Source organism: Apis florea, unplaced genomic scaffold (genome assembly GCF_048593485.1).
Source record: "Apis florea isolate Af1SG1 unplaced genomic scaffold, ASM4859348v1 contig_2748_pilon, whole genome shotgun sequence".
Taxonomy (NCBI): Eukaryota; Metazoa; Arthropoda; class Insecta; order Hymenoptera; family Apidae; genus Apis; species Apis florea.
The window spans coordinates 127465-148350 of NW_028256636.1; the positions used below are offsets into that span (position 1 = coordinate 127465).

The window sequence follows — 20886 nt, forward strand, 5'->3', positions numbered from 1 at the left end:
TAAATGACGAAACGCGTGATTATTAATCCATGAAGCATTAAATGTTGGGGTAACAATGCATCGTTCATTACGACGTCACTGCATTCCTAATGAGTCTTCTTGCGTCCATGGAAAATGAAATGCTATTCTTAACCATTGAATCTTAGCTTCATTAGTTTGAAGTATTCATATAGAAGAAAAATATTATTTAATTTTTTTATTCAATTAAAAATTAATTATATGGAGTCTTGGATAAAACTACATTATATTATATTAAAGTGTACGATTATTCGAAAGCAAGTTTATCAATTTTTAAAAATATTTTTTCTCGTTCAATTCTTATTTAATTATTAATTAATATCATTTGATTATAGATGATTACAATTTCTCATAAATATTCAATAAATATCCTCTTCGCTATCCATTCTTGTTTTTCAAATTTCTGGAAAAACAATTCCAATAAAAATTTTTATACCGTTTAATAAAAATTTGAATCTAAATAAATGGATTTGGATTTAAAAAAAAATAGGTTCTAAATAAATAGAACAAAGAAAGGAGCGCGGAAAATAATATTGAAATTTGATTTCAATAGTTGTAGCGTTTTAGAGAAAAATAAAAAAAAAAAAAGAATGAAATAAATAGCTTTTTAAAATTTTGTTATATAAAAATAAAGTTGGTATTGTGAGTTCTCTTCAATTCTTTCATTCTAAAATTATTGAACAAGACACAAACATTTATCTTTAATTTTTTTAATACTCGAAATATAAATGGTTCATTCGAATATTTCGTTCCATATTTAAAAGTACAGAAAAATTTCATTTACAAACGGAATAAAACTTATTTGATTTATGATTTTTTTATTGAAAATAATAATCCATCTTATTACTCTAACCATTTATTTATACGCGATTATCACAAAAAAGTGGATAAAGAGATTAAATATCGTTCCAATATTTATTTCTTAAATATGAAATAGAATCCATCATTCTAAATACGTAACATCTACCAAGGCAACAAGTGGGTTATTAAAATATCATCCCAAAGAACTACCCTTACATTTTCACGTATTTGATTGAAATTTCCTCTCCTTTAATTCCCAAACCGAATATTACCATGAAATTTTCATTCGCGCTTCGTTCAAAGATTTAACCTCTCTCTCTCTCTCTCTCTCTCTCTCTCTCTCTCTCTCTCTCTCTTTAAAATAAATACACATTAAAGTAAAAAACAAATTCCTCTTTGCTCACGATTTATTTCGCTGGCCTTTATCAAGGCCAATGGCTCGTCACTCGAACGAAAACCACGATGACTTTTTTTCCCCTCTACTCTCTTTCCTTTCTGTCTTCCTTTCTTTTTTTTTTATCATCCCTTCGATATCGATTTACTTTGCACCTCTCCCAGCGCCGCGGTGGAAAACGAAACAAATTTGTTGCACGGATTCCAATTTTAGAGAAAATCTCGAGACGCGGATATCGATATCACGGGGGAGGGGGTTGGTGGATAACCCCGGCAGAGTGAATAACGAAGTGGAAACTTCTCGACATCACTCATCTGGAGGAAAATTTGTATTCCGTTCAACCGTCCTGGATCACCCTTCTGTAACCTTATCGTCGCTCGGTCCATCAACTTGACTTCCGGTTCCGAAGATCGGCCATCAATTTCGAAACCGAAACCTTTCCACATCCCCTCGTACGCTTAAAAATTCTTCACTGAAAGAGGGAGGATACGTGTAGTTTACAAATCTGACAAAAATGCAATAATGGAATAGAAATAGAAATTAAAGAATATTTAAATCGGTTTGACGCGAAGTAAATTCGGGAGAAGCGAAGAGATCTTGCTTGGAGTCACGATAATTTTAGATTAAAAGATGTAAATCAGAATGAGAATCGTACTTTATTGAATAGTTTAAATGCGTGTATCGTTCTTGGTAGCGGTATTCCTAATTTGACTGCGTCGTCTCGCTTTCTATTTTTCTGTCGCGGGTACAAAAGATGCAACAATTTCAAGGATACGTATTTCCAGAGGCGGAGGAAGGTAAAACGTTTCGATGGTTGTGTAAAGGTATTCGCTAATTGGATCGACGGTGGTTATTTAAATTAGAATGGTGGATGCGCGCATGGTTGCAGTAATGATGCATTCGGCCCCGATAAAGGGAGCCGAGGGAAAATTATTGGGATTGTGCATTGTCGAATGGGTAAGAATCCGAGACATTCGACTTTTAAACGCTCGCAAGCTACTACCGTAGTCAATGAAAAATTCTTACAACGATCAATTACATTGGAGTAAATTTCTCTTCATCGATGGATGCGATGTACAATAATATTTTCCTTTTACATTAATCGAATATCTTTCTCCACAGAGACAAAAATACTATAATAATAACTGCCAAACTCGTTCCTTTATCTCGAAATCAATTTTTACCTCAATTATGTACGCACGTAACTTTCGAATTTTATTCCACATCGAAAGAATTGCTCCTGTATACGTGTCGATAAGAAATTCTCCTATTACAAATGTTACAAATCCTCGAAATTGGATCCTTTTTTTTTTTTTTTTTTTAAACCATATCAAAACCAATATCCCGCAATCTCGGTATCCGATCACCATCCCACGGATTCGGGAAACCGCTGTGAAGCTCGTATAACTCGAGCTAGTTAGTGGATTCAACGGCTATTATCCACGAATGTCAAGTCTGTAACGCGTATCCACTCGGTCATTTCATAACGAGGTCCCATTAATTCGCGTTTCATAGCGCGATTTCGAGATCGATCCGCGACTCGGTGATTCCCCGATAAAGCGTCTTATTACCTCCATGTCCGGTCATAAAGGTGGCGGAACGAAGGCGCGAACAAGCGATGTGGGGCCGGCCAACAAATCTTACGATAACGAGGCGGCCATCGATCGCCATCAACGGCAGTCGCGCAGCTATCAATTCTTGCCAGCTGCCCCCTCGAAAGAGGCGGCCGTTTAGCGCTCTTAACACGCGTTTCCAACTCGTTTTACGGGCCCTGAAAAGTGTCCGACCTTTTCAACGCGTGAAACGCTTTCTGTGCAGATCTGCGCGCGTACGACACGAATTGTGTGCGAGTGCGAAAATAACAAGACGAGAGAGAGAGAGAGAGGGAGAATGGACGACAAGTCCACAAGTGGAGGAACCCTTTGTCTGGAGAGGATCGTCGAGACAGGGAGATGTAGCTCTGACATAAATGATCTAATTGCAGTGTCTCCGTTCAAAGTCTAACGAGTGACGCAGCCTCGTTACAGTGGAGAACCATGCATGATCGCACGAGGTTGAAACTTCTTCGTGTCGAGTATTGAAAATTTCACGGACGCTTGGTTGTGGAGGATGGCGCGAGAAAATGTATAAGGTAAATATGTTTGTTCCTTGTGTTGATTCAGAAGAGTGAGTTAATAATAATTAACACGCGATGTATTTTGAAAAATTGAATTGAATGATTTTCGAAATCTTCGTTTTAAAGGGTAGTAAAAGTTGAGATAGCGTAATATCTCTATCTTGGTACTATTGTAAAGAATATCGGTAAGTTTTGACTGACGATGTACATAGCATAATTTTTATTACCGATATAATTAAAATTTTTAATTGACATTAAACTCAAAATTATCAAATAATCGCTTACCTAGTTATCAAATAATCTCATTACACACGAATTGACTCTATCGATTATCAGAAATCCGATATTCTCGTTAAATCATCGAATCTAACTATCTATCTATTATCGAGCTATTATTCAATTCATCGCTCGCATCGAAACCTTGAACAAAATCGATATTAATTACTCGCAAAGTCGTGCTCGTCGAATTCTGTTCCACGCACGGTGGATAACCGCGCAGCCAATTTGAAGAGGCTCTATCAGCCTCTTTGCTCATCCCAAGAAAAACGTCTCTCCAAGGATTTATAGCGAAGTTTCTACTACGTGTATACGTAGTAGCGAGGTCGATGTATTACGTGATATAGATGTCTTACGTCCTGTCCCGAGGAGCATTAAAGGCCCTGTCCTAGATGCAGAATACCGAAAGGGAAAAAAGAGAAGGAGAGGCGCTGTAAGGAGATTCTGTTGGGAACTGCAAAAGGGAAGAGGGTCGGTCTTGGCCACACAAGTGCGCGCAAGACACGATACAGACAGCAGGACACTTGACGTTATATACACTCTCGGTGCGCATTTATAGAAGCTACCCACTGTGTACCGTATTATCATAACTTTTAACTCTCGTGTTCGCTTCTGGCTGCCACTATAATTACGCGTAATGTCGCGTAGCCCCGCGATTTCCGACCGGTCCCCTTTTTCTTTCGCCGGTTCTTGCGCTCCTTTCTTCTTCGTCTTCCTCTTACAAACGGCCATTTCGTTTCTTTGAAACTCCTCCTCTGTCCATACTTTGCCTCTTCTCTTTCGTTTTCGTTCCCTTTCTTTCTTCCTTTTCCTTCTCTTCTCTTTTCTCTCCTTTTCTTTTGCAACGTTTGCTACTATCACTCCTTCCTCTCCTTCCTCCTTCCTTCTATAAAAATGTGTATGCGCTGTCTGATACACATTTGCCAAGGTGAGCTTAATGCACACCTTTGGCTCATTTGAAAAGGATGCGAGTAATAATATGACGTATTAGTCCTGTTCCAATTCCTGTAATTTTCTACGTTGATTGGATGGTTTTTAGCCACGTATAATTTACCACGTGTAGTGGAGAAGTGTCTATTTATATGGTGAATATTTTTAATTTATGATTCGTGTATGTGTTTGTTTAATTACTGGCTCCCTGTGAGCAAAGGGGAAAGAATGTATGTGATTTTCAAAGTATGTTAAAATTTCATGTAATTCGAATGTTTTTTTTTCCTTTTTTTTTTTTTTTTTTTTTTTTTTTTTTTTATTTCGTCTTTGATCAAAATTTCGATTTACTCTCTATTTGCAGTATTTTTAAGCTTCGGAAATATACATATATATGTATATATATGTTTTTTTGAAAGTTTTTAACTAGTTTATTGAACTACAAAAATATTTTTGGTAAAAGTCTTTTTTTAGTGCGTGGTATTTTTCTGTCCGTAGTTCGCCAAAATTAAACGAAAAATACGTTTTGAATGAAAAATTGGAGCAGTGGGGAAGAGTGTAATTTACATGTTCACAGCAAATAGATCAAAAAATGTAGCGATATAATAAAAGTAACGTGTATAAAATTAAATCTTTTAAAAAAGAAGAAATAGAAGGCGATATATGAAAATATTATTTATAAAAATAATTCACTTTAAAATTCCTCCATTGTTCTATAAAATTTAATTTAAAACAAATCACTTTTTAAAAATACGTACCACGAAAAAACGTTCAAAAGTAAGCCAATCAACAATTCATCGAACAAATAGGAAACAAAAATTAAGATTAATTCTGCCTTAATACACTTTATAATTCCAATGAAAATTTTAAAAAGCAAAAAGAAAAATGATCAAATAATTTATGAATACGGTAATACATTTAAATCAAAATTATCATTAAAATACAAGACATACGATTTAAAAATATATGTGAAATAAAATATATATGAAAAACCTTTTCCAAAAAATGATAAAACGATGACAATTACAAGACGAGAAACGTAGGATTAATTTGTCACTGCACAGATTCAGATTTTTCGTGTCGCTTCGTCTCGGCCACGTGTCTCGCCGTTTCTTACATTTATTTTTATTGCGGCGCACGAACGTGTGTACATATTTGGCCATAGCTGTTATACGGTCGTTTTGCAAAATGTCGGTACTCCGTGCCCCTGGGAAATCACGTGACATAGCCAGAATCCGTGTCGCAGGACGGTGGAAATTTACTTCGGCCCGACAAAAGCGATGTGATTGCTTTACTGGGTAACAAGGATCGAAAGAATTCCGCGGAAACGGATTGCAAAGTCAAATTTAAATTCACACACGGGTATCGTATCGAAATGTAATCTCCGATGTAATCACATTATTGCGCCTCGTCCCGTGGAAAATTTTTACATATCCCGGGATAAGGGTTTGCTTTTGTTTTCGTGCGCGCCTTAGAGATCTGTAAGGGAAAGTAATTACATTGAATTGGTTGCCGAAAAATTTTAAAACGCTTTACTTTTAATGAGATTTTAATATTTGGGATAATGTTCGATAAGTGAACTTTTTCGTCTCTTGCCAAATATCTTTAATTATACTTTGATGATGAAGAAATTTATCGTAAATTGATAGGAATATCGATAAAATTTTGAAATAATAGAAGCATAAATAATCTTAACAGGATCCTTTAACAAACATGTATTCTTTATTCAAACGATTTAAGTTAATCGAATCATTTGTGATCCATGCAATGCAATCCATTTTCTCGTTCTGTATGATCAAAGCCAATTAGACTTGATTAATCAATAAGTTTCTCGAATTTTCAAGCAAATGTAATTGCCTAAGACTTGTAAACGAGACGTGTGATATATAATATCCTCGTTATGAAAGATAAAATTCGAAATGTAATATCGTTTGTGCAACAGGATATATTTGTATAACTTGTAACTGTGGCAAAAAGGAATAAGGTGGTAAAGTCAGAAGTTGTTCCTGGGAAAATATTCCTGGAAAGTGGACGATGTAGAAATTACAAATATTTGCATCATATAAAATATATCTAAGAAATTATCGTGAGCAAGTTTCGAAGGAATAAAATAAGGTCGCTTCGTTTGCAATATTCATGTAAATTTTATTGGCATCAGAATCATTAATAATCAAGTTTCTAGGGACATTGCTTCTAAATTATTTCTATGTCGTGATTTTATATTCAAATATATACATTATAGTTGTTTTTATCGTAATAATCATTGAAACCGGATATTTTAAAATTCACACGCATTGAATTAATGCGAAACATACTGAGAAACAACATAAATTTCAATGATAAATAATATAAAAAATAATTGCATAAGATTTATACTTTCTGCAACAAGTAGGTAATTTTGCATAATGACGGAAAATATGCTACTGTTACACAAATTTTTAACATAATTTTCTTTCCGCTTATTTTATAGCGTTTAATTTGAAATAGAATCTCTCATTTTATATTTCTGTCTTTTCCTTTTTTTTTTTACCGACTAATTTTTAAGTTAAAAAACATCTGGTTTAAAAAATAAGTACAGTTTCCATAATAATGGAATGATTCACAATGAAAGAAAAAAATCTTTTTCCATGAAATACCAGTCCATTGTCGTATTCCTCTCGCTTATGTTAGTAATTTCTCGAGAACCAGAGAAAAACATACGTCAGCTTTATGAAATCTAGTAGACAGCTGTTGACAGCGAATGACAGGCTGCCATTGCTGTTTATCGTATTTACAGATATATCGTTTTGTACATTATATAGAGTTATGTTCGTGGAGTTTTAAATAAGATATTGACTAAACCTAGGATTTACTAAATAGGATTTGTAGAATTTTCGATAAAAATGTGATATTCTTAAAACCTTTGATTTGAATCGATTATTTTTTCATGTGAAAAATTCAATTATTATTTTCTTTTTATGAAAATAATTTAGGCAAAATTAGTATTACTAATAAGTATTTACTAATATTAAAAAGATAAAATTTGAAAAATTTAAATGATTTTTTTATTAAAATTTTAACTCTGTCCATGTATATAATTTATAATAATAAGATAAAATTAAAGAATTTATAATATTTAATAAATATTTTCTATATCAATGAAAAATCTCCTAATTCTAATTTTAATTTTTATTTCATTTTCTTAAAATGAAAATAATTTCATATCGCCATTCTTTTCACTTTTAATAATTATAATATTAGTAAGAAAACTATTATTACTGGTTGAATTTCTATTTAATTTTTCTCCTTTCGTGTAGAAATTTTCTGAATGATTCTCAAATTAGAAATGAATTGAAATTGAAAATGTTACTTTCACTAAAAACTAAAAACTTCTAATGCCTTAAGTGGAGCATTTTGTACGTAAGATTACTGAAGTTGAAAGCAGTTATATATTTGGAAAACAAGAGTTTCGTTAAGACTTCTTCCTTAGTTTTATACTTATAAGTATTATCCTTTCTTAACACCGTTCTTAAAATACTTTGTATCTTAAGAGTAAAAGGAGTTAATAGATGCGGTGATGATACTTGTTAAATATAAAGTTATACGAGTTATTTGATTAATTTCAAATATATAGACATATATTTGACAAAATTTACTGTATATTTTGAAATGATTTAACACGATAATTTATGCATCAATGTTCTGCGCTTTATATCCAATAGGCTCGTTATTTGGTTAACAAAGCAGGTTCAGATTTTCCAAGAAATATTCTATAAAATAAATGATACTGTTTCGCATAAATGTAATTTTAAAGATACGAAACAGGTTTGTATTTTTAATACTAATCTTGATAGCGTGTAAAATCTTGTGAAATCGATATTTGAAAATTGCATTCAAAATTTTTTAAATTTGATAATAGTATATCGTGAATAAGGAAAGGAATAGAAATATAGGATAATTATAGAAAAATTTTAAAAGAAAATGGCGATATTATATTATTCAAGAAATTTTTATATCTCTAAAATATAATTTTTATAATAATATAGGGAAATTATAGAATTTATATCTTAATGATTTCTAATAAAGTAATATGAATTTATAATAATTTCATATTTGTTAAATTAATATTATATTTGTATCAATATATTATTTACTATGTTTATATTAGTAATTAAACTAATAATAATATTATATCTAATAATTTTAAGGAACTCGTATTTGCACAAATAATTTTTTCAAATAAATTTAATTAAAATTAATTTTTAAACAAAATATTAAATATATATTATTATATGTAAAATATAAGAATTAACAAAATTTAATTATCTCTTCAAAAGACATAATATTCTTCAGAAATAAATATAGAATAATATCATCTCGTGTAAATATGAGAATTCATCGTGATTGATCAGCAAATAAACGTTTCATATTCTTGTTGTTCAAACTATTATATAAAATTATATAGTTGATATATCACATACGCGACATGCATAACATTGGATATTTTCATTATAATGTATCGAGATTATCGAATATCATTAAAATTTGCAAATATATTTTGGTTTATTTTTGATTGTAATATTGAAGTTTTTCATCATTTAAAAAATATCTAATACTAAAAAATTTCGATTTTTTTAAATTTTGAAGATTTATAGGGATACAATTTTTCAACAAAGCTACAATTTTTCTTTATTCGACAATTTTTCGTTTTTTGAAGTTAAAAACAATTTTTAAAGATTAATGCATTTTTTACTATATCTACTTCTATATAGTTTAAATAACAAATGAAACAAAATTTTTAAAGTGTATATTTCATAAATTTTTATACTTTATAAAATCGTACAATAAAATTGTTAAAGATTTATCGTTTAAATAAAAATATATATTTCATCGCTTATATTTCTTTAAATTTAATTTTTTCACAAAATAAAATGTATATTATTATTTTGGAAAGTTTTTATTTTAAAAAATGTATTTTAACAATATTATTTCTTTATAATCTTAATTTTATTAAAGTGAATTACTTTTGAATATTTCGAATGATATAAAATAAAGATTCATTTTAGTCTTTATTATTTATGAATTATATAGTCTCATTTTTTATATTGTAGATTTCATTTTACAATTTTATGCTGCAAATCGATAATATTTCCTTCAATATTTTATACTATAAGATAAGATTCATAGTACATATTCTTATATTTATTGTAATAAAATTTTACATATTTTTTTGATTTGAAAGAAGAAAATTAAAATTTTTAATTTTTTAAAAATTTGTTTACATGACTTTGTATAATATGAAGGCAAATATACCTACTTTTACATTTACATTTACCAGTTTTTAAGAAAATAGAAAGCTAAATAAAAAGAAAGCATATTAATCTTCAAAAGCTGTTTTCAGGCTCTTAAGAAATGAAAGATAGAAAAAAAAAAAGAAAAAGAATCGTCTGACATTTTTATTAAGACCACTCACAAATCTGCAGTATTTCAAAAAAAAGAAAAAAATTGGGCTTTTCCCGTCATAAAAGTTTCCTTGTTAGCGTATTCAAAGTTTGAATCGAATGTAGGATAGTGTAATCAATATCTGTCTCAATAAATCACCATTGAAGATCGTTCATCTTTGTAGAAAGAAATTTTTAAAAGACATGATACGATTTTTTGACTAATAATCATTTTTTCCACTTATTTAAATTAATGCATTCAATTAATAAATTATCAATTTTTAATGATAATCACAATAATTAACCATTGATTGATGCCTAAACAAATTGACCATTGATTTTCCAAAGGCTGATCACTAATTGACCTCTGGCACACTAATGACTAGCATTTGACTACTCATTGATCATTGATTTTCCAAAAGCTGACCACTAACTGATCCTTGAATAACCAGTAACTAACCTTTTGATAATGCTAACTGCAACTAACTATTAACTGATCGATAATTGGATGACTACTGACTGACCATTGACTGACCGTTCATTGACCAAATTCACTATGTTCTATAAAAACTTTAACATGACAAATATATATCTTTAATTATTAATTACCAAAAAATGTATTTTTAGAACACAATATTTAATATTTATATACCAATACCATACTAACTTCATCTCATCTTTCTTTCAACTTTAATCTTTATAATTAACTAATTACTTTCATCTTTTTGTTCAAAATTATCGTGCCAATATCGTTTTAAATATTAATATTTAAAATTATTGAAAGCGCAAGGAATATTTATCGAATATTTCGAAAAATTCTTGCGCTTGCCCAACATTTGAAATTCAGTAGTGGCCGGCTCTAATAATAATTCCCTTTGTTGGCCATCCAAATGAGATCCATCACGAAGGTCACGTAGCACGTTTCGAGCAAAGAGGCCGGAGGATTTTATTCAAACGTCATCACTCCTCCGGATTCACGTATCGTGCGAGGACGAAGGGGACTTTCATTTGCATTTAAACGCGGTTAAATTTACCGGGATTTCACTCACGATTTTACCACCTACGATAAGCAGAGCTCGATAATGGCAATAAAGACGGCAATTTGTCACCCGCGAAAGAATAATTTTCAGCCTGCAAGATTTCACGGATAATGCCCGTTGACATTTCCAATCGTTCTGATATCTCGACTACGTATTCTCCAATGTACACGCCACGCATAATAATCTTGTTAAGTCATGTTTTTTCTTTTAACGTGCACTCGCGGATTCCGAGATATCGAAAGCAGGCCTAATGAACGCGGTGATAAAGTTCTGTGTAATAATGTATTATCGACTAACTGGGAAGAGAGGAGTTTTCGTTATCGTGTCTACTCCTCGCGTGTCTCGTTACGTGACTATTCTCCTAATTGGAGAGTTGCTGTTTTTTTTTTTGTCAGGTGAAAAAATTATGCAAGAGAACGTTGAACATTCGTGAGATTCATTATAAATTGATATCGAAAGTGGTGTTATGCATATTTTATCTGGAATTGAATTCGTTGTTCATGTTTTTACTATGCTCGATAGATGTAAAATTATTTATTTATCAAGCCTTATTTTTAGACTTGCATCTATGATATTGTTAACGAGTGAAAACAAATAAAGTATAAAAGTCTTTCTCTGCTGCAAATTTTTTATATAAAAATATACTTAAATAAAAAACCTAATTATTTACGCTTCACTAAAAATTGCTTTGCAAACTATTTACGTGAAATTTAAAATAATAGATTCACTCTGTATGGTATTTGTTCACGTTTGAAATATTTTAACGTGCATTTGATTAATTATGCAAATTGAAAGGGAAAAGAATCACATCTAAGTGGTTTGTGGTTTCCCCGATATTTGACTTCGTTAAACCTATTAAGTCTTTTGAAACTCTCGAGAACTTCTGATTTTCAGTGGTACTCGGAGTGATTCAGAACTTTGGTCATACAGAACGAGAAATGGTCCGAAGTCCATCACTGAACACCCATCTGCGTACGCCTCAATCATTGGCTCTTACTACTGAATTCTGTTGTAATGCACTTTCACGCTCCTGTTCATTCTGAATGAAATTGATAATTGCCAAACTTTCTGAAAGGATCGTCTCTCCCATATTAGAAGATATAATGTTTTTAATTGAGAAAGAAATCAATTGTTTAATATCTTACTGAATAAATTAACTAAAATTTTAAAGAAAATTTTAAAATAATTAAATTTAAATCCTTGGAAATTTGTTTGATTAGTTCAGAAATTTTATAGACGAATTAATGAATTAGTTATATTTACAGATTTAAAAATCTCTGTTGGTCAAATATCTTGATTAACAAATTTTATTGCTATGAAATAAATTTATTATAATTTTTTGAATAACATTATTTCATTATAAATTTCTAAATTTTACTCAACATATTTTAATTCCCCAATTCACTTACTACTCTTATCTCTTCTCCGAATCGAAAGAATTCGCACGCATTCGTACGTAAGGAATATACTTAAGCTTAACACGAGAAACCAAACTTCTTAATTTAAATATTCCCCGAGTTAATCCGCGCAATTCACGAACAACACCACAAAATCTCGCAACAATGTATCATTCTTACCTGCACGACAATTAATCATCCCCGCGAAGGTCGCGCACAGCTTGTTCATTCATCGTATAAGAAATTGTTGCAAGATAAACGAACATCACTTGGTACACGCACTCCAGCCAAGTACACACACAATGCGTTAATCCAGGCCCTACTGTTTCGAGATTGCACGAGTACTAAATTACTACCAAAGTCCTTCTCGTGTCACGTGCAGCTCGGGCTCGAGGCGAGTCTCCTTCCCAAAGGAAAAAGAAAAAACAAACAAACAAATAAAAAAAAAAAAAGAAAACTTTTCAGCAATCCCAGAATTATTCCGTAATATGAAAAATAAGGAAGTTGCTCGTGACGCTAATTTGTAGTTGGTCCGTATACGCGACACCGTATACCTATTTCTCTATAGAGTTCTCCTTCTCTTCGTCCATCCACTATCATCCCTCGCAACGGCGGCCAACCACCGACCATCCCTCACGCCCAATTCGGATTCATATGCAAATGGGGAGAAGGGAAGAGAGGAAGAGGGGGTGGTGTGCTTGTGAGATTTCGGGGAACGTGGATGGTTTTTAACGGAGAGGTAACGCAGAGAAGCGGGCAGTTTCCAACTGGAATGGGTCGATACGGACCCGAGATGAACGCACAATGGTGTATATATGTATGTGTGTATGTATTAGAATCGATAATCGATACCGGTCCATATAATTCGATTGCATTGTCGATCACGTAATCTTCGACTTCTCTCTCCGTGACCTTGCGTATTCCAGCCTCGTTGCCTCGTCCATATCCACTGTAAAACGAACGAGCTCCGTTCTCTCTCTCTCTCTCTCTCTCTCTCTCTCTCTCTCTCTCTGTCTCTCGTATCTTTTGCTTTCTTTTTCCTTTTCCTTTTTTTTTTTTTTTTTTTTTTTAAGACATCGCGCAACTGCAACGGGATTTGCATAATTGCGAGCGATTGTTTGTCCCCCGTATCATGGCTACGTACACGCTCTGGGACCTCGGTGCGCTCCTCTGATCCTGATTCATATGCAAATGGCGGGCTACAGTGGCGCGCCGCAGAACGGAATTGAAGACTGCCGCTTACTGGACCACACATTCACCCCCCTAATTCCCTTCCTCTCCCTTCCCTGTTAACGCTTCTCTTCTCTGCCCCTTTTTCATCTCTTCCTTCGTGAGGTCCGCTGACAATTTCCCAATTTTTGGCGGGGTTTTTCGGGGGAAGGAGGTTTGAAGGGAAGTAAAATTTTTGAATAATGGTTTTTAATATCTCTCCGGTAAATAAAATTTTACTCTCGTGAATTGATGCAATGTGTTCTAAAATAATGATCTGGATCGGTCTGGAAAATATAATACGTTGTAAGAGTTGATGAAATTCGGGGATGTATTTCTTGTTTGAAAGCAATAATTTAGTAGTAGTTAAACATGGTTAATAATCGAAGCAAGATAATCTTGTTATAACCTCTTAAATCGAATTATTTCTTAATTTATTTGAATCAATTAATGAAGTTATTTTTCTTTTATATTATTTATCAAATAAAAATCACAAGATACGTGAAATAATAATTCATAATTATTTTCCAATTTTATTTCGATTATATTCGTGAGAGTATTATTCGTGATTTCTCATTCCTTCCAAATAGAATGGATGATCTCGATCTAGAATCCTCTTGTATTCAAGATGTAGCACAGGCCGATTTCTAGGTAATCCTAATTGTATCTGAAGGGAACTCTTCACTCTTCTTCGCAATCCTCGTATTTAAAGGGTTGATAGCTAGTCTTAGACGAAATAAATCAAAGCATATCCACTGGAAAGGATTTGTCCGACGAACAAGGATGCTGTCTTTTCGAGATGGCCGAACTAGTGACCGTATATGTTTGAAAGTTAAGCTAGAGCTTAGGAAGTGATCGATTCCCATTGTCAAATCCTTTCAAAGACAAATACTTTATCAAGAAATTTTATTTTGGGATTAGTCATTCGTGATTGATACGAATAAGTTTTAAGATAAAGGAAACTTAACTTTTTGGAAAAATAGAAAAAAGATATTTTTATTCCATAAATTTCCCTTGATAAATTATTTAAACGCTATTACAATTGCTATCATCAGATCAATGAAATTGTAGTGATACTTATTAATCGATGAAGTATTTTTTAAAAAATTCATGGATAAATAAAAATATAAATTATTGATTGAATAAAAAAATTTCGTAAATATATTTCTGACGTAATCATCAATCTCTTCTATTTCAATTTCCCTTATGCAACAACGTCGTTATTACCTTAATTATTATTTGCTTTCATCTTGATATAACTTAACATATCATTATATTTTCGTATATTATAGATCCTTTTATGCTATGATTATAATTTCCGTATTATTTGGTTAATTTTGCGTATATACACAGGCGATGGACACGCACTTCCGAACGTATTTGTCCGGTGAAGTTCGAAACCAGGACGAAAGCCTCGATAATTAATGATTATAGTGGAAACAGGAAGTTCGCAACCAGAATATCGGAAAATTATTGCCTTCGATTGGACAAGCGTATCGACAGGTGTACGTGTGTTGAGTGCAATTTGAAAAAGATTCCGGGAACTTTAATGCCAGATGAACGTGAAATATCGAACAAACGGTTTTCCCCCTTTCGTTTTTTGTCGTTTCACTGTTCAAGCAATTCGATAAAGTTATGAAACGGTTGTAACAGTTTTATACAATCGCGAAACTGTTGTAATTTTATAAAGTTGGTGAAAAAAAATATATCGAAATATATTGGATAAAGATTTGTAAGTTGTATATACGAGAGAGAATGTGATACTTTTTCTCTATAAAGAAGAATTCTATTTTTTTCCAATAAATTTCTTTGTAACAGAGATTCAAGATGAATTATTAAATAGATTCGTTTGCATTACTTTATCAATTCGTTAAAAATTGTTGATTTTAAGATTATTTCAAGAATTTTACAACATTATAACCATTCTTTCTTCTCTTATGTACTTATAAATAATTATAAATCTGCATATTTAATTTTCACATTTACACATTTACACTTTCTAATTATCGATCCCATACATATTTTAATGATACACTTATTATTCATTACGTGTCACACGAATATATTACAATTTCGGGTATCATAACTTAATTAATTCCATCGAAGATTATTATTACAAAGCTTATAATCATATTATAATCATCCTCCTCTACCCTACTTCACTCTGTATACTTTATTATACTATAAATCTCTTATCTATTCTATTAAATATTCTTTAAATCTTTGCCGACGACGCCATAACGGTACACGCAATAAAAATAAATTTTTATTTCGACTGCATTATATAATAACGGTCACGAATAAATTCTCCCCTTCCTGCCTCCTTTCTATTTCGAGAACAAACTTTCCCACGCCCGTTACGAAGTTCGGTTAATTAAAATGGCACACGTTCCAAAGAACTCCTTCCTCCCCCCCCCCCAGTTTAATTCGTTTCAACATTACGACAGATCGATGCAGCCACCTTGATATATTGCACGAGCATTTAATAACTCGTAATTCTATCGCGAGAATATAATTACCCTCGAGTGCTATAACGTTTTCCACCGTAATTCACGTTGTCTCTGTATCTCGCTGTATTTATAAAAAGAAGGAAAAAAAAGCGAGAGGTTAACGATATACCGAACGAGACGAGGATCGAACAATCTTGAGCGAGAGAGAAAGAGAGAAGAGAAGAGAAGAAAGAAAGAAGGAGGGAGGGGAAAAAATCGAATGGATAGCGATCGCGCGATTATAGATATTCGTCGACTCGATGAACTCGTAACGCTACACGTTCGCATGATTCGCATTTCTCCACGGTTATACGTGTTCAGCATCGCGCGGTATGCATGGGCCGCGATTAATAAAAGCCACGGGAACGTAAAGCGTTCGCCACACGATTCCCAACGATACCATCTGCCTTCTTTCACCAAGTGTCGGACAAGAAATGGCCACGAAATTTTCCACAGAGAGAGAGAAAGAGAGAGAGAGAGAGAACGTCATTATAAAGCAACGAGCCAACTGTTGATGGCGCCTCGCTTGCGTTTGTTTGACGAGTTATTCGAGTTTGACGAGTTAGGCATCATCGATGTCGCGATGCACAAATTGCGGAACGTGTTATATTCTACTTGAGCTGGTCGGGTTGTAAATTTCTATGTTGACACTGTGATAATTAACTCTTTTCTCTCTCTCTCTCTCTCTCTTTTTCTTTCTCTTTCTCGATCGGTTTATTGGAGTTTGCTCGTTGGAGAACGTTTTACACGTTTGGAAAATTTATCTATGAAAATGTGATAGAGCTATGGGAAAATAGTTGTTCGATGTGTTCAAACTTTACGCGTTAATGAATTATAACTGGATTCGAGAGAAGGAATTTTGCTCGTGTCGCGGTTGTTAAAGTCTTCTTAAAGAAAAAATTAAGAGTTGGAATAGAAATTGTCGAGTTTAAGGGCACGTAGGATAAGATGATTTAGGATAATGATCGGTAGTTGATGGAATAGAAAATTGCGTATCGAATCGTTAGAAAGAATATTTTTCTGAGAACAGAAAATGTTATATCGATATCTTTTTCGTATCGTAAGAATTGATAAATTTTGTTCCAATATAATTACATTTTCCTCTAAATTCAATCTCGCACATTAATTTCCTAATTCCTTTTTTCGACGCATAAAGTTTTTTAGATGATTAGCTACATATCATGGAGCAAAATTAAATTTAAATATTTCTGTATCTTATGATCATTTATTACTTTCAAATAAATTGACATTGTTCTTCATGATACATATTATGTTGTACACGGCCATTTCCATTATGTATTATCAATAGGAGCATTCGCTATTATTTCAATTTATTAATTGAATATCCCTTAATTACTATCCATATATGATATATAAATTTTCGAGGCTTAATACCTCGACGTCGTTATTCAGGGTTCGATTGAAAAATATCACAGGATAAGAAAAAAAAGTATATGAAAAGTCGTGGCATCGGATAATATTTCCAATAATTCAAACGACCCACGACGAATCGCGCATACCTTGGCTCACCGCATATCATGAGACCGAGCAAACATCGGCAGACATTAGATTCGTCACAAGCGTACATTGTCGGGGACGTGAATCCTGCGCGTAATGAGGCGACGCATCGTTTGCCCTCGTCGTTAAAGTCTCGGTGCACGCAAGTCGCGTCTATTACCGGATAGCGGTCGCGAAAGGTTGACTTGTGTGATCGGCGAGCAATCGAATCGGTGAAACGATAGAATACCACTACTACACGCGTGTATTTCTGGACGACGAATATGCATGAAGCTCGTTGTGCATCGATAAACCACGGGTATTCGCGAATTCCAAGGAAACGAGAGACGCTTGGCGCACGCTTGACCATCCTGTGGACGGCGTGAGAAGAAGCCTTGGGCTCCGATCAAGAGTTATTCGAATGCGTTTTCGATCGGATCGTGGCATCCGGAAGAGCGCGACGAATATTTCTCTGATTTCTCTCCACGCGTGACAGTAATTTCATGAAATTTACGGTGATTTTGGGATTGGTCGGACGATTTGTCAACTTTTGCGAAGAATTTGAAATTGTTTCGTTTCGTGAAAAGAAAAAGTATAAGATGAATTTAATTTCATTGTTGTTTCAATAATTTAAATTTGTAGAATTGGAAATATTATTACATAGAATTTTATAACATACAAATTATATTTTATTATAATAATAAATATAAAATCATAATAATTTATCCAAAATATTTAATTTCTTTTCTCGTTTAAATATAACTATTTCATATCGAAAAAATTAATGAGCTGACAATCTCTTCTTTATTTCGATTAATTGTCGAAGAATTCAATATCCGATCAATTTCAACCCTACAACGAGTAAAGACAGGATCGTTTTCCGATTCCATTTGGATTTCCCTCACCTTATTTCCCAACGTTCTATCCCGATACTTTTTAGCTACGGACGACCCACAGAATTCGGGAAATTCCGGAACGGGCGGAAATAAAGTAAACAGGAACGTGTGGTCCGGGCGTGTGGAAGGGTGGGGAGCGGGTTGATGCGGGAGAAATCTGTTCGTGCAACTTCCACCCGGAGGAGGATGGTGGAAGAATTTTGAAAGTTGGTCCATAGAAACGTTGGACTTGGTGAAATTCGTTTTGTTCTTTCGTTCCCTTTCCTTTCCTTTCCTTTCTCAACGTGGCTGGAAACGAGGGAAGATGACCCGCGGCCGGAACACACCCTCCTCTCATCACCCCCTGGACCAGTGCGGGGATCGGTGGTAACGAGATCAATTTTTATTTCGAAAAGTTTCCACCGCGGTCAGCTCGAAACTTGGAGGGGAGGGAGCCATGGGCTCAATAGAATGATTACGAGAAATCGAATTCGGTGAACTTTCTTTGGGGCCAACCGATTTCACCGATTCTATCGTGTCCTCGAGAACGAGAGGAGAGTTGATAGGATCAAGTTCAATCCCATGATCGAAAAATCTTCGATATTTGCGATTGCGTCTCCAAGGTATTCGCGACGTCGGTGATTTCTCATCGGGGATGATGTATCGATAACGTATTTATCCTTTTTTTTTCTTTGAGCGAGCAAATGCGTTCACTTTTTGAAGGTTGAAATTGAAGTATGTGGTTATTTTCTAAGAAAGTGTTGTTTTTTTTAAAAATTATATATTATATAGTAGTAATATTGGTACTATACGTAGATGCAGTTTGTAAAATGTAAATATGCAAATTGAAAATTGTTTATATCGATACAGAATTATGAATTGTGTTTTGAGTAATTATGAATTGCTGAGTAGATACTTTCTAACAATTTTTTAGTTTATAGCTGGAGGACATATAAAAGATTATATAAAGAAACTCATACGATAAAATTATATTCTAGGTATATTTAGTTGACTATAGAAAAGAATTCTGTCACATCTACACGTATCTGTATTATACTTTATATTCATAAACATTATAGTAAGATTCACACTTCGATAAAAAAAGCAAAATAATAAAAATTAATTGTTATATCTTTTATATTTATGCAATTTCTTTTTTCATTAAGCAACAATTGCACTAATTTATAGTTTAGATTAATGATAAAGTTGGATGATCCGTGCAGATATTAAGATTTCTTGAAAAGATATTCTTACGCAAAGGGGAAACAATTGTTTTCTAAATTGAGCGAAAAATTGATTTGTCATTGAACAATTTTTCAACGATTTGCATACACGAAATCGTCGTTCTTCCTTCATCTTCGTCAATTACGATTGACGTATCGTAAACCCATGACACGGCACGCGCGCTTGATGGCCCTAACGGATTTGTAATACATGGATCCAATTTTTCAGCGATGTTTCCGCATAGCAAAAGTGTTGGTTCGCGCGTACCACGCTTAAAACGAGCATATCAATACGAAAAAATTGTTCTGAAACAGAAATGAGACGTTTTATTGATTTATCTACATCTATCGCTTGTATTTTTCGATTAAAATTTTTCAATTAACGCTATTTGTTATTCGAAACAAAATAATGGTAATTATTCTTTATCATGTTCATTGAATGAATATCGTAACATCAGGATGAAGAGTTTATTAAGATAAATCATCATAAATTCTTTTAATTATTGATCAGAAAATAAAAAGGCGAAAAGATGTTCTCTCTTCTTTTACATTTGTTTATTTAAATTTATTTCGAAATTTTTTTACCATTAATTTTGTCCACCGTTAGGATTAAATCTAAAAATATTACAGACATAATATCTCGCATGTCGTAGTATAAATTAATTACGAAAATCTCGTCATGATAAATGAAACTTGAACTTTTTATATAAAAATAATATTTCCCCTATAAATTAGAACGTTTACAATTATTTCATTCTAACAAATTTGAGGGGGGAAAAAAAACAGCGAGGCAAAATTTTCAATCAAAAGTACACCGAATTTTAAAACAAACTATTCAAATTAATACAATATTTACCAAATTAGAATGCATAGAATATTTTTCGCAGAAAAATAAATCGAAATTATTCGAAAACAGTGGATTGAAAATTAGATTGATCTTCGAAACAACGCAACGTATAAAATATCACAAATGACTGTGTCACACATTTTTTCCAAGGAAATATTAAAACTTACAAATCCATATATCCATCGATAATCCACCCACATCAAAAAGGGATCCGATACATCAATACCTCGTATCTTTTCCCCCTCCTCGTATCTTCCAATTAATTCGGATAATTTAAATCCTTTAATCTATCAAACTGTGCATACAACCCTACACCTACGTGCGATCGAAGCGAGTTGTTGGAAGCGGTCTCGATAT

General features: G+C 32.9%; 1 protein-coding gene across 2 annotated transcripts in view; it reads left to right on the forward strand.

Annotated features, from left to right (window-relative positions):
* The window catches only part of LOC100866510 (autophagy-related protein 16), a 163767-nt gene that overhangs the window by 114275 nt on the left and 28606 nt on the right, over positions 1-20886 (forward strand). The gene's annotated exons all lie outside the window — the stretch shown is intronic.